The sequence below is a fragment of the Suricata suricatta genome, chromosome 14 (genome assembly GCF_006229205.1).
Source record: "Suricata suricatta isolate VVHF042 chromosome 14, meerkat_22Aug2017_6uvM2_HiC, whole genome shotgun sequence".
NCBI lineage: Eukaryota > Metazoa > Chordata > Mammalia > Carnivora > Herpestidae > Suricata > Suricata suricatta.
In genome coordinates this window covers 5,387,679-5,401,435 of record NC_043713.1, presented here as the reverse complement: position 1 = coordinate 5,401,435, position 13,757 = coordinate 5,387,679, and the positions used below count along the sequence as shown (strand labels likewise).

The window sequence follows — 13,757 nt, the reverse complement described above, 5'->3', positions numbered from 1 at the left end:
AGCTCAAGATACATCATAGTCAAATTTGTGAGAATCTGGAACATTTTACCAGTTGGGACCAAAAAAAATGTTGGAAGTAGTGAACAGCATCTTACTGTGGGGGGTGGGGGAGGGAGAGAATGCCAATGACAGGGATGTTCTCATGAAAACAATGGATTTTAAGTGCTGAAAGAAAAGGGCTCTCCACCTTAAATTCCATATTCAGTGAAAATGCCCTTCAGTCCTGAAAGGGGAGTCCAGACACTTGCAGATGGAGAAAACTCAGAGTATGTGTCACAGCTCCTCTAGAAATGGCTGAAGGGTGTTCTCTAAACTGAAATGAAGCAACCAAGAACCAACTGTGGAATCAAAAGGAAAGGAAGAACGCACAAAGTACAAATATGGGTAAGTACAACAGACTTTCCTTCTCCTCTAGGGTTTTCTATATTACATTTGATGAAGCAAAATGGAAGACTGCCTTATGTCGTTTCAAAGCATGTACATGAAATATTTAAGACAGTTATATTAAAAACAGGGAAGAGCACAGTAACATAAAGATAAGTAAAGTTTCCATATTTCCTCCAACTGATAGAAATGTCAAAAGTACACTGTATTGTTAGAGTTATAAAATCCTAGAGCAACCACTAAAAGTTATACATGAAGATCTACCCAAATGCTATATGGATAAATTGAAATAAATTCTAAAAATTCTTTAGCTCCCAGAAAGGCTGATAAATGAAAAACAGACAGAACAAACCAAAAGCAAAACACAAAATGGTAGACTTAAGTCCAAAGATATCAACAGGTACGTTATATTTGAATGGCCTAAATATACCAAATAAAATAGAGAGATTTGCAAAACTCGATATATAAAAATAGCAAAGCAAAATAAACAAATGAACACTAAAAGTAAACCAAGAAACTTGACCCACAACCTATAAGGTGTTTATAAGAAACCCACTTCAAATAAATAACATGGGTGGCTTAAAAATAAAGGAATGAAAAAAGATCTACCATGCAAACATTAATGAAAGGAAAGCAGAAGTAGTGCTATTAAAATCAGTTACCATTGACTTCAGGATAAAGAAAATTGCCAGGGACAGAAAAGGACATTACAGAATGATCCATCAAGGAGTCATAGCAACCCCAAATGAGTGTGTGCCAAAAAGGAGCTGCAAAATATGATAATGTGGCCAGGATAGACAGAATTATGGGGACAGATTGACAAATCCACACTTCCAGTTGGAGGCCACCAGCACCTGTCTCTAACCAAGTGATAGAACAGTTGACAGAAAATCAGCAAGGATAGAGAAGGACCCAACAGCACCACCAACCAAGAGGACTGCTCCATAATTCCAGAACACTTCAAACAACAATGGGATACACATTCTGCTCCAGTGCCCTTGACACATTTACCAGGGTAGACCACACCCTGAGCCAGAAAACAAACCTCGGGATATTTAAAACAATTGAAATGACAGACCAGGTTCTCCTTGGCCACAGTGGAACTGAGCTATACATCAATAACAGAAAGAGCTAGGAAAATCTCCAAACTCTTGGAAACGAAACGCTATGCCTCTAAATCTTCCTTAGGTCAATTGGGAAGTCTCAAGGGAAATAAAAGAAGTATTTTGAACTGAATGAAACTACAAACACACTGAACCAAATATAGTCATAGGATTCAGAGAATGATCCCTAGAGGATTAAAAAGAAAGCCAATAAACTCAGATTTACAACAGAAGCTAAGGTTGACTCTGAGTCTCTGTCACAGAATATAGTTCCTTCCTATTATGATGTGATTGTACACAGTTTTAAAGTATGTTTTCAGTAATTAGTAATAATGATTACCATTTATTAATGCATTAGTTTTTGTGGTGCTTTAAATGTTTTATTACTGTCTGCATCAAGGAGAATTCAATTGAAAGCCAACAAATATTTTCATTTGCAAGTCCTTTGTAGACACTGTAGGGAAGTAAGTAGGCTATTACCAAATGTATTTACCTTTCCTTAAATTGGAAGCAGCTTCCTCCAGTGAAGGGCTTTATTGTTTAGAGAACAACAGAGATTTCATTCCACAACCCTGATGACAATAAGGACAGTTCAACTTCAAAGAGAAAGAAAGGCCATTGAGGTACTTTCTAAGTACCTGGCAAAACATTTTAAAACACTGAGTTAACACACTGGGAGGGATTTATAGATTTTTTTTTTCATGTCTCATCAGAGGGGATGACAAGGTTGTTTCATTTTAAACAAATTTCTGGCAAATTGATGTGACCGTGTGATCTGAATGGCTTCCTCTGACCCACTGTAATTCATTAGTCGCTGTGAAGGGTACCTTAAAACCCTGCCAGTAATTGTTATGTGACAAAAAAGAGTAGAAATGTCATCCGCTATTCCTAATAGCAAACGGACACCATGAACTCTACTTAATACTGCTGGTGTAAAACATAAGGGAGATGTTATAAAACTCACTGACAGGTATAAACAGACTTCAAAATATGTGCAAGATCAATCAGCAAAATACACGACTTCACCAGTCAACTGTCCCATGCAGATAAGACAACAGTCCCCGCAAAGGAACTGTGCCAAGAAATGGCTTCTCCTGGGAGCCCTCCGCAACGGCGCCACAGACCTGCCCTCCCCTATGTGCCCAGGCAGCAAGTGCAAAGTCCCATAATTCACCTGAGGCAATAGGGCAAGTGGGGGATTATGACTTATACGACCAATCAAGTCAGAAGTCAGTGCAACAGATAGGATAATTAGCATAAAATTAGTATAGCATTAATCTAAAATTAGGAAATGGGGAGAGAGAGAGAGAGAAACGATTGAGAGAGAAGGAGAGGGAGAGAGAGAGAGATTCTTATTCAAATTGCCTTAGGCTAGGCAGTTCATTTACTGGAAAGTAGTTTATTGGGAAACTGTGAACAATATATTAGCGCCTTTAGGCAGATACTTTCAATTTGAAATATAAACGGAATCTCTGAAGCTAGAGGGTCCTCAAAAATCATTTGGTGCTTGATTTTCCACATGGGGAAATCACACAATTCAGTGATTTACTCAGAGTCACAGCAAGTCAGTAGCAGAGCTGACCATAGAAACTGCTTCTACCAATTTTCAATTTATTTATGATCAGACTGCTTATCCTTCTCCCCAAATTGCTTTTGTCACATAGAACTCTAATTGGTTTTTTCAATTTGTTTGCACAAGTCCACATGTCTTCAGCCTGGCACGCAGGGCAGTCAGGGACATGCAGAAACTGGAGGCTACTGGCCTGCCCAGGATGTGCCAGGTTCTGGACACTGACCCCAGAGCCGAGTGGGAACTTGATGCCGATTCTCAGGTTCGAACCCCAGCACAGCCACCTACCTACCACCACCGCTGTCTTCTGCCAGCCTTTAGACTTCTCTGGCCCCTCTGTCTTCTCAGGGGTGAGCTACTCCAGGGAACTAACTGTACAACGTGTGAAAACATATCCTAAACAATTAAGTGTGAACACACAGGGCCGGTTTTATTCTTCTAGAACTTTCTAACTGGCTCCCACACATCCAGACTTGCCTCTTTCAAAGTCATCTTACAAATAGTGAGCAGAATAACCCTCTTACTTCGCAGTTTTGCTGCTCTGATCTTCTGTTCATATTGCTTCTTATGCATGACCTTCCTTGTCATCCAACTGCCTATAGATAAATTGTAAATCCCTTAGCATGGCTCCAAGACCCTCCACCATCTGGCCCCATGCACACCGTCCGATGCGGATGGTGGTGGGAACACAATACCCACCTTAGCAACTACACCGTTCTGCACATTGTTTCCCCGATCAGATCATTCCTCCTCTCTGTTCTCCTGCAGCATACCTCCACCTAGTTAAGTGCCTACTCAAATGCCACCTGTTCCGTGAAGCTTTGCTGTGCAGAAGGCAATGCTGACACTGACATAAAGCAGCATCATGGTGACATCCCACTCGGGTACCATGTTGGGGACTATCTTGTAGTTAAAAAAACATTCAACCCAGTGATTTTTCACCATTGAAAGCAGTTTTCTCTCATGGTTTTCAAGATGGGTTCATATTCTATTAAACAAGGTCTGGAGGTTGGTAACAACCAGCCTCCAGAATAATACCATAAACTATTTTGAGTTCCTGTGATAGGAAACTGAAGGTTTAATAAAATCTAAATTTAGCTGAGGGTGCAACTTAGAGAGCCATTAGTCACAGTAAAAGAAAATTCATGATTTGAGTTTTGCAAACAGTGGTTTCTCTGAGTGTTTTTAAAACACCATTTGATGTGTGTGGACGACTTCCAGGGCATGGCAATGCATGAAGCAAGGGACAGGCTGTTGATTTCATATTTTCAAAAGGGAGGTTCCATTCCCAGAGCTGTCCTGACAGAAATAAATTTCTTAGAAATATCAAATTGATATTTCAGGAAAATTCGCACTTTCCCAAGTTTGGCAAAGCTTTGATTTTTAAATAGAGAACTTATATTTTTGTTTGTGACTCTATCAACGGACTTAAAAATATAAACCTGATAGGGGCACTTAGGTGGCTCAGTTGGTTGAATATCTGACTGCAACTCAGGTCATGATCTCATGTTTGTGGATTTGAGCCCTGCATCAACTTGCTGTAGTCAGGGCAGAGTCCTCTGTCCCAGGTAGTCTGTCTCTCTCTGTTCCTCCCCCACTCATGCTCTCTCTCTCTCTCTCTCTCTCTCTCTCTCTCTCTCTCTCTCAAAAATAAATAAACAATAAAAATATGTATATAAACCAAATAATTCTCTTAAATAGTATAGTAGTATTTATATTTCATTTTAAGGAACAAAATAAAAACCTTCAAGAAAGTTGGGATAGAAGGAACATACTGTAACATCAGAAAAGCCATATATGAAAAACGCACACCTAATATCATCTTCAGTGGGAAAAAGCTGAGAATTTCCCCCTGAGATCAGGAACATGACAAGGATGTCCACTTTCACCACTGTTGTTTAATTTAGTTTTGGAAGTCCTAGCCTCAGAAATCAGACAAAATGAAATAAAACGCATCTGAATTGGCAAAGAAGAAGTCAAACTTCCACTTTTCACAAATGACATGATGGTCTACATGGAAAACCTGAAAGACTCCACCAATAAGCTGCTAGAACTGATCCATGAATTCAGCTGAGTCACAGGATATAAAATCAATGTGTGGAAATCGGCTGCATTTCTCTACACCAATAATGAAGCATCAGAAAGAGAAATCAAGAAACGGATCCCATTTACAACTGCACCAAGAACCATAAAATGCCCAGGAATAAACCTAACCAAAGATGTAAAAGACATGTATGCTAAAAATTATAGAAAACTTATGAAAGAAATTGAAGAAGGCACAAAGAAATGGACAAATATCACATGCTTGTGGATTGGAAAAACAAATATTGTTAAAATGTCAATACTACCTAAAGCAAGATGCACATTCAATGCAATCTTAATGAACAAAATAATTAGTAACTATACCTGGGAATAATGGAATCTATGGCTTTAGCTTTGACTGAGTATCAGGAATAGATAGATAGATAGATAGATTTAGATGTGATATAACTAGATCTACCCTGATGTCTTAAATGTACAATACCATTCTAGTGAAAATATAAAAAACTGGAGCGCTTAGGATGTGATAGATACACTATTATTTCTCCCCAGTTGGAATTTCATGGAATCAAGGCACACTATCCCCATGTCCATTGGATGCCAATAATCAATTAGCAAATCAACTGATTTTTGATCATAACACACACTGCATTTATATTATGAATTAGAGTGCATAGTAGTAATGCAGCTTTCTTAAATCTTATCTGGTAAAATCTCTCCATAGTCTGTGCAATGAGTAAGACAGACTCACACAAATAAAAGCATGGGCTACCATTAAAAGGAAAACTACATCAAGATCAAGTCAGTGAATGGACAGCCATACTTGTAATTTATATTTGAGGACCCATTGGTGTTATTCTGAGAGACCAGTGGTTCTGATGCTGTAAGCCCTCTGGGAGCCGACCACAGACCATGCAAAGGAGCTTGCGTTGGCTGAAGAAGTGTGTGTTTATGGAAATTTATTGAGTCCTGAGAGTTGGCTAAGCTTGGCAGGCTGAGTGCTTTTCCTCTGGCCAAGACCATGGACTTGGCTGGTTCTGTGTGCCACCTACATGCTGGAAAGGGTGTCTACAATTTCTTGTAATGCAAATTTCCCACACAAAATGGTAAGGGACACCATTTTCTACCACCACGGAAACACGTTATTAAATAAGTTTCACAGTTCTTATTTCGTATTTACTAGAGTAATAGAAACTATAAAAAATGAAAGCTATATAATGAGATTGGTTGAGGTAAAAGATTCATGGGAAATGTTATTTATCTAAAGGCAAGTATCCTTATTGGTTTCTGCTTATTTATTATCATTGCTAGTGTTGCACGTGTTTAAGACTGAAAAAATCATACTAAAGAATCAAGGCATATATGGTAGGTAGACATAAAACATATTTTTATAACTTCACTTGTTCATGTTTCTTTTACAACATCATTCTTACTTTTATTCTTCCCTTCCTGAAGTCATGACAGGTATGTAAAAATTAATAAACACATATTCTAAAGAGAAGAATATTTGCTTACTTAAATGCCACCATCCAGAGATGACTAGTCTTATCCTTCCCACGGACATGCTTTCCCTTTTCTCTATGCAAATTACACATACACATATGCATACACTGATGCTTATAATGTAAATTGCACACACTTATGCAAAAGTAACATTACTTGTTTTCTAATATAGTTCATCAAGAATATTCTCCCATGCAAATACAATTTAAATATGCAACAATTTTTGTTGGCAGCATTACATTTCAACCTATGGAAGGAACAACTTAACAGGTTAATTAATTAGGTTGAGTGTCTTGCCTCAAAAGGAGAAACATCTAGTTTTTTAACCACCATCTTGAAGCTGTCTGCTCTCCCTTTCCCATCCCCCATAGAGATAACAGAACTTTTTCAGCTAATTTTTATTTTACAGTTATCTTGTTTTCAGTTATTTAGAAATCCAGTTATCACCCAGATCATGGCCAAGATTCAATGGGAGAAGAGGAACTCGAATTTTTTTTCATTCTATTTCTATTCCTTTCTCTTCCCTAACTCCCTACGCTGTCTGTGGCTCCTCTGGATCCCAGGGCCCTGCTAGAGAGGAAGGATGCAGGCAGGCAGAACCAGCTCGCCAAAAACCTGGGCGACATCACCTCCCTTTCCGCGGGGCCATGTGACTGAGAGCAGTCAATGGGTTGCTTGTAGAGAGACGTCAGCCTTCCACAAGGCCCTCTGAGTGAGGCTCCGGGGAGACCTCTGGGCCCTCAAAGACCACCATGATTGGAATGAGTACATTGTGCAGAGCCCTTCCCCTCAGATCTGCACAAGATTGTGGTGTGTTAAACCACTAAGATTTGGGTACCTATTAGAGTCAGCATCTTCTCACTGAAGAAGGAGGCAAAAGTATTAAAAGCCAAATCATTTACCTGAACCTTTCTGTATGTTTTGGAAACCAGATACAGTTGATCTTAGTGGTGCCAAATTCTTGTTATTTTTTTTTCTTAGTAGGGGGGATCTTCTTCATGTGGTGTTTCTACATTTTTTCCCAAAACACCACTGCCCCCCAAACACCCAACAGTGGAAATTATCAAGATAACGCCTTCAGTAGGATAGGTTTGAGCCATATTTATCTTCCTTGCCCAGTTTCTTTGGAGTGCAGACCACCTCCAAATGATATTTTTCTGCAGCTCAATAGATAGCTTGCTTGGGGCACGGTGTTTAGCCCGTGTTTTTGGGTTTTGTTGTTTGTTGTTTTGTTTGCAGAAACCATGGTGTCTATAAATAGCTTTTTCCATCCCATCTCACTCGGCTTGGGAAGGGAAAAAGATGTAATCTTTCTCTCCTTCTGACCAGCCTCCTTCCTCCCTTCACCCTTTTTGTTCCAATTCCAGGAGCTCAGAAAGCACTTTTTACTGTGGTCCCTACTGGGTGATGACTCTCTTGAAAGAAAACCTGACTGGCTCTTAGTTGTTCTCTCTCACTTTTTCATCCTGGCTTCCATTAGTGACAGGTGTTAAGGCTGAGAACCTCAGGGCCAGTTTTTGCATTAACACATTGGAAACTCCAGAAAACAGGACCAACTCCTCTGTTTATTGCAAATGTATAGCATCCCATTATATGGGTAGTTGGAATAATGTACTGGATACTTTTTTGTATTTACAGCTACATTAGAGGAAAAATCTGTATAGCTAAATATTTTTTTACATGCTTAGTAATTTCATTTAGGTGACTTTATAAAAGTAGAATTGCTTTTTTTCAGAAAGTATGAATTACTGGATTCATATTAGAGTCATGTTTTCTCTCCATTGAGACTTTTCCAATTCATCTGCCTACTATCAGTGTAAAAAGAACCCATCTCTGTACCTAAAACATCAATAATAGGAATCAAATTTGAAAGAAAAAGATCTTGCTTATCAAGAATGCTTTGCTTACTTTCTGAGTACTAATGAAGTTGAATATTAATCTATACGTATTGATCATTGAGTTTCTTCTTAGTGAATTGCCTACTGATAACAAGATATGAATTCTTGATTTTGTTTCCCAGATTCTGCATCCCTCTTCTCCACCTATAAATAATATCCCTCAGCCATTGCTAGAGTTACAGGTTAAAACCTCATGAGGGATTCTTGATTCCTCTCTTTTTCCTTGATCAAACCTTTCAACTGATTCCATCCGTTCAATCTCCCAAATATATAAGGAAGTCGTCTTCCCCTACAGCTACGTAGCACCTATTTTGTAGGCAGCTGCTGTAGCTTTCCATCTGGTTGCATTCCTCAGGGACTCCCGATAGAGCCAGGCACTTTGAGAGATTGGCCTGGAACCATTTCAACCTAGAGGATGGGCTGCTTTCTTGCACTGTGTCCTTCCAGTAGGGAATCTGACTGTATTTGTCCCCAAAAGTCACATTCCAAGAGTGTTACAACCTTTCCACTCTCTCACTCTCCATATATACTTTGCAGAGAGCTACCAGAGCAACCATTTAGAGTTATAAATCTGATTATGTTGCTATATGGCTTTGATCTTCCAATGGGTATCTGACATTTAGAAAAATTCTATATTTTTTTAAAGTTATTTTTACTTTGAAACAGTCCCAAGCTTTACCCAAAAACGGCAAGTACAGTACAAATAACTTTTTTCTCCAAAACTATTTCAGAAAAAGTAGTCAATATGGTGTCCATCATTCCAATTATTACAGTATTTCCTATTATTGGGGACTTCTCCTATATAATCACAATATGACCAATTAAAAGTAAGAAACAAAAATGGATAAATTACTACAATATCATCCTCAGAGTTAATTCAAATTTTTCCAGTTGTTCCAATAGCATTTGTGGGTGTGTGTGTGTGTGTGTGTGTGCACGCGCACACACATGGAACCAAGGTAAACTAAGTACTTGATAAAGATCAGATGTCATTTTTGAAAAACAACTCAAATTATTCATTTTACAGAAGGAAAAACTGAGGTCTACAAAGGAAATATGACTTCAACAGCATTCTTTCTAGCAAAACGATTCAGATCAAAATCATGCTTTAAAATTAATTATGTCTCTTTTTTGATCGTTCTTCAACTTTGATGCTTTCGAATATTGCCAGCCAGTTATCTCTTCATGTTGCTTTATCTCATGTCTTTATATGATTTGACTCGGGTTATGCATCTGAGAAGCAAACATAGCAAAGGATAATGTATTCTTTTCATTGTGTCCTATCAAGTTTGATTTGAAAATCTCTGTTGATGTTAACTTAAAGCTAACTTAAGGTAGCATCTGCCAGGCTTCTCTGTAAAGTCACTTGTCTGTGTAAACAACACCATATTTGAGAGTCAAGACATTTCTGCCACCCCGTCCTCTCATTTGTTGCTGCCACATTAACTAGTAACTTGAACTCAGCTCTGTCTTCTCCCTTTTCCTACTTCCCCCCAATCCAGCTCTCAGGCAAATATGGCAAAAAGACCAACTTCACTAGGGGGTAGCAGCTTTTCCACTTTTCAACATTAGGAGAGGCATAATCAAAAGAAAGCTGGCAGGGCACTGATTGAAAATAGGAGCCCAAGTCTTAGAGGAGAGGGCTGGGCTGGGGGTCATTAGCATGTGGATTACAGTAAAAAGAAGACAATGTCCAAAATCACTTGGAGAACATTTATGGAACAGGGGGAGTAAAAGAACAAGAACAGAATCCTTAGAAACACCAACACTGATGCGATTGTTGGGAGACAAGAAGATCAAGTAATAAAGTTAAAGTACTGAAAAGGTACAAAAAGAGCCACAAGAATGAGTAAGGCGTAGCTGGAAGAAGGGGACTTTCGAGCTTCATCAACAGCAGAAATATCTTCAGAGTATCTAGAAGTGACTTAGCAAGTCATTGAAAGGAGAAAATAGTAGATATTTGAAACATTTGGCTTATTCCCAGGGTAAATAAAGATTTATGTATCTTGCTCATTGAAGAAGGAAAACTAACACATATTAGATCCTGGTATACCTTAGTAATTTTCTTAGATGTCTTAGAATGATCTTAATTAACTCACAAGAGAAAAAAATATGTAAGTAGGCATTACTATCCCTGAATTTATAGTACAAACAACATTCAGTTGGTAAATGTCTTATTCAGATTAGAACTCAGGTCTTTCAGAACTTCAGTCTACACTAGTTTATGCATCCCACAGAAAGTTTAAAATGAGTTCATATGTGTATGATAATAAAATTACATGATAAAACTAATGCTAGATCAAAGACACATGTTTCTGTTGCCCTCTCTTTTGGTGTTTATATAGTAAATTAAGTTTATAAGTAAATAGCTAACAGGCTAAAAACTGGGAGTGGAAGCCTGGAGGGATTGTAAGGGGCAAAAGATAATGGAATGGGGCTTTTTAGATGGGGTGCCTATGGAGGTCATCTCTGTCCAGATGACAGGTGAGCAGAGACCTTGAGTCAGTGAGCCAACACTGTGGATATTGTGGGGAAGAACTTACCAGGAAAAATAGCAGGGCTTTGCCATTTGAGGAACAGCAAAGAGCCCATTCTGGTTGATGTGGAGTAAATGAAAAATGGGTGCTAGGAAGCTGGGGAAAGACTGTGTAAGGCCTACTGTAGTGGATATTCAATGGCAAATGCCCTATTTTGAACCAATCAGCCCTTTTTGTTTTAGTAACACATTCCATTCTACTTGATTTTCACCAAGTACCCTTTTGTGCAAAAGTTCAGACTCTAAAGATCAAGCACTTAGAATGGAAGAAACCCATTAGCTCATTGCCTCTATCACTCTGGCCGTGCAGAGCAGAGGTTAAAAAGATGCTTAGCAACTATCTACAACTTAAATAAGCTGAATCTTTGTAATTATCCATTCACAATGTCCCACTGGGGCACAGCTAAATATTATGGTTTCCACTTTCTAGATGGGGAACTGGAGTCAGTGATAAGGCTGAAGGCTCCTAAGGACATTATTTTCAAGCCAGCTTACATTTTAGGTTTACTAACCTCATGATACGTTATTATCCTGGAAATCCCCAAATCACCAATAGGACCAGATGCAAAACCCATATGGCCCATTATGCACAAAGGCACTTACAGGCTTTTAAGTCAGAGGAGGAGAGTTCAATCACAGACCCCTGTCCTAGGATTTTCTCTTCAACCAGAAATGCATGGATTTAAGGCAGAAGGGTCAAGTTCATCACATGAAGAATTCTGCAGGGGCAGTCCTACAAACCATGCCATTTTGAACAGACTCAATGATGTGTCTCTGTACGATTACATTGTTTGAACCAAAGAGAAGTACTTTAATGTCATGTACTTATTACATAAAACTTCAGAAACTATTTTTATGTTTTTATTTTTAAACATTTATTTATTTATTTATTTTTGAGAGAGAGAGAGAGAGAGAGAGAGAGAGAGAGAGAGAGAGAGAGAGAGCTGGCAATCCAGTGGGGGAGACACAGAGAGAGAGGGAGACAGAGAATCCCAAGCAGGCCCTATGCTGACTTGGGGCTTGAACTCATGAACTGAAGCATGAGATCATGACCTGAGCTGAAATCAAGAGCTTGGTGTTCAGCCGACTGAGCCACTCAGGCACCCCCATAAACTATTTTTAAAATCCTAAGAGTATTAGCCAAAAGCATAGGGCTAAAAGTCTTGTTGAAAAGAAATAAGAATATAAAACATTGGCAGAATGTCATAGAAGAACATCAATGTCACTAAAAATACAAGCTTTGTTGTTAAACAGGTATGGCTTCAATCCCAGCCAAGTTGACTTTGGCAAGACTCTCAATCTCTCTAAGCCTCAGAAAATTGATCTTTAAAATGGAGAAAATAATAATACTTATTTCATAGTGTTGCTGTGTCAGATAGGAGAATTCTCATAACTCAATGAGCACAATTCCTGGTATATAGTAAGCACTTATTAAACTGTAGCTATTAGAAGAAAATACTTAAATGATCACACATTTTTTTAATATTTAAGTATGTTTAAATAATAACTCAATTCCAACCCTCCTTAAAAAATATTTTTAAAAACTTGATGAAAGTCTCACACCTAATACTTTCAAGAGAATTCTTTCAAGAGAATTGCATTATCTGATTCCACCTAATATGTGACTCTAAAGTATAGCTTTTAAGAAATACATCATTATCTAGTCAAATTGCTGTGGTGATGTGCCTATTTCTGCATAGGAAAAAAAAAGACGTAGGAAACACAGTATGTACATCCTGGCTTGGCTATTGAGGGGAAAAGAGAAAGAATTGGATGTTACTTAAGTGTTTCTGACTGAGTTATGTCAGAAGAGCACATACAAGTTTGAAAATTTAGGAAAGCACTGGCTAATATTTAGGCATCTCTTGAAATTCTTTGCTATTTACTTTTTATGGAAATTAATCCAGTGAAAAAACTCAAAAGTTTTTTTTTTCCCCCAAGTGATATTTTCCAGATAAAGTCTAGGGGTAAAACATTCACATAGTCACAAATATGTAATTTTGTAATTGTGGAATAACCTGTATGCTTTGTTTGGTACATCTTCCATGGAGATGTCAATGAATCTAATACTCCATCTGTGAATATTTTAAATGTTGAAATAAAAATAAGAAATGTGAAAAAAAAGAAATACATCATTAAATAGTTAATGGTGTTCATATTTTTTGCTGTATTTTCTGTATGTCATTTCAGCGTGTTTTCCTGGGATTAGAAAGAGACATCCTGCATGGAGAGAAGAGCACTAATATGAACACAGAGATGTGGGTTATTTATACCAAGGACATTTTCAACCTCAGATTGTTTCCTAAAGCAATATCCACCCCTCAGATACAGACAACACTGTATCTCATGCCAAAATAGTTGGATAGTGAAGAAAAAAAATAACTTACCTAGTCAGAGGAGTATATAAAAATTAAGTGCTGAAACTGGCGTTTTCTTTCTTGTAGAAATTAAAAAGCATGGCATTTACCTATTCTTATCTATTACTTGATAGTCTGTGATTTCTGAAAAATGAACAGGATAAGGCAAATGCATTTCTCCTTTCTGTATTCTAAACACGGTCTTGACACTGATTCTAAAGTATAAAAATTCACCCCTAACAGAGGGATCAAGTAATAGGTATTCACACTACAGGGTTGTATATACTGTGGAATCTAAATAGGAACCTCCCTGGCTTATTCTGCTTGGTGTCTCTGTGGGCTGGCGAATGCTAATTTAGGTTAATG

At 38.1% G+C, this 13,757-nt stretch overlaps 1 long non-coding RNA gene across 1 annotated transcript; it reads left to right on the top strand.

Annotated features, from left to right (window-relative positions):
- Positions 1-205: 205 nt before the first annotated feature.
- On the top strand, positions 206-13,510 carry LOC115278242. Its single transcript, XR_003902776.1, has 2 exons — positions 206-384; positions 13,225-13,510. It is a non-coding gene; the product is annotated as an uncharacterized LOC115278242 (long non-coding RNA).
- The last annotated feature ends 247 nt before the right edge of the window (positions 13,511-13,757 follow it).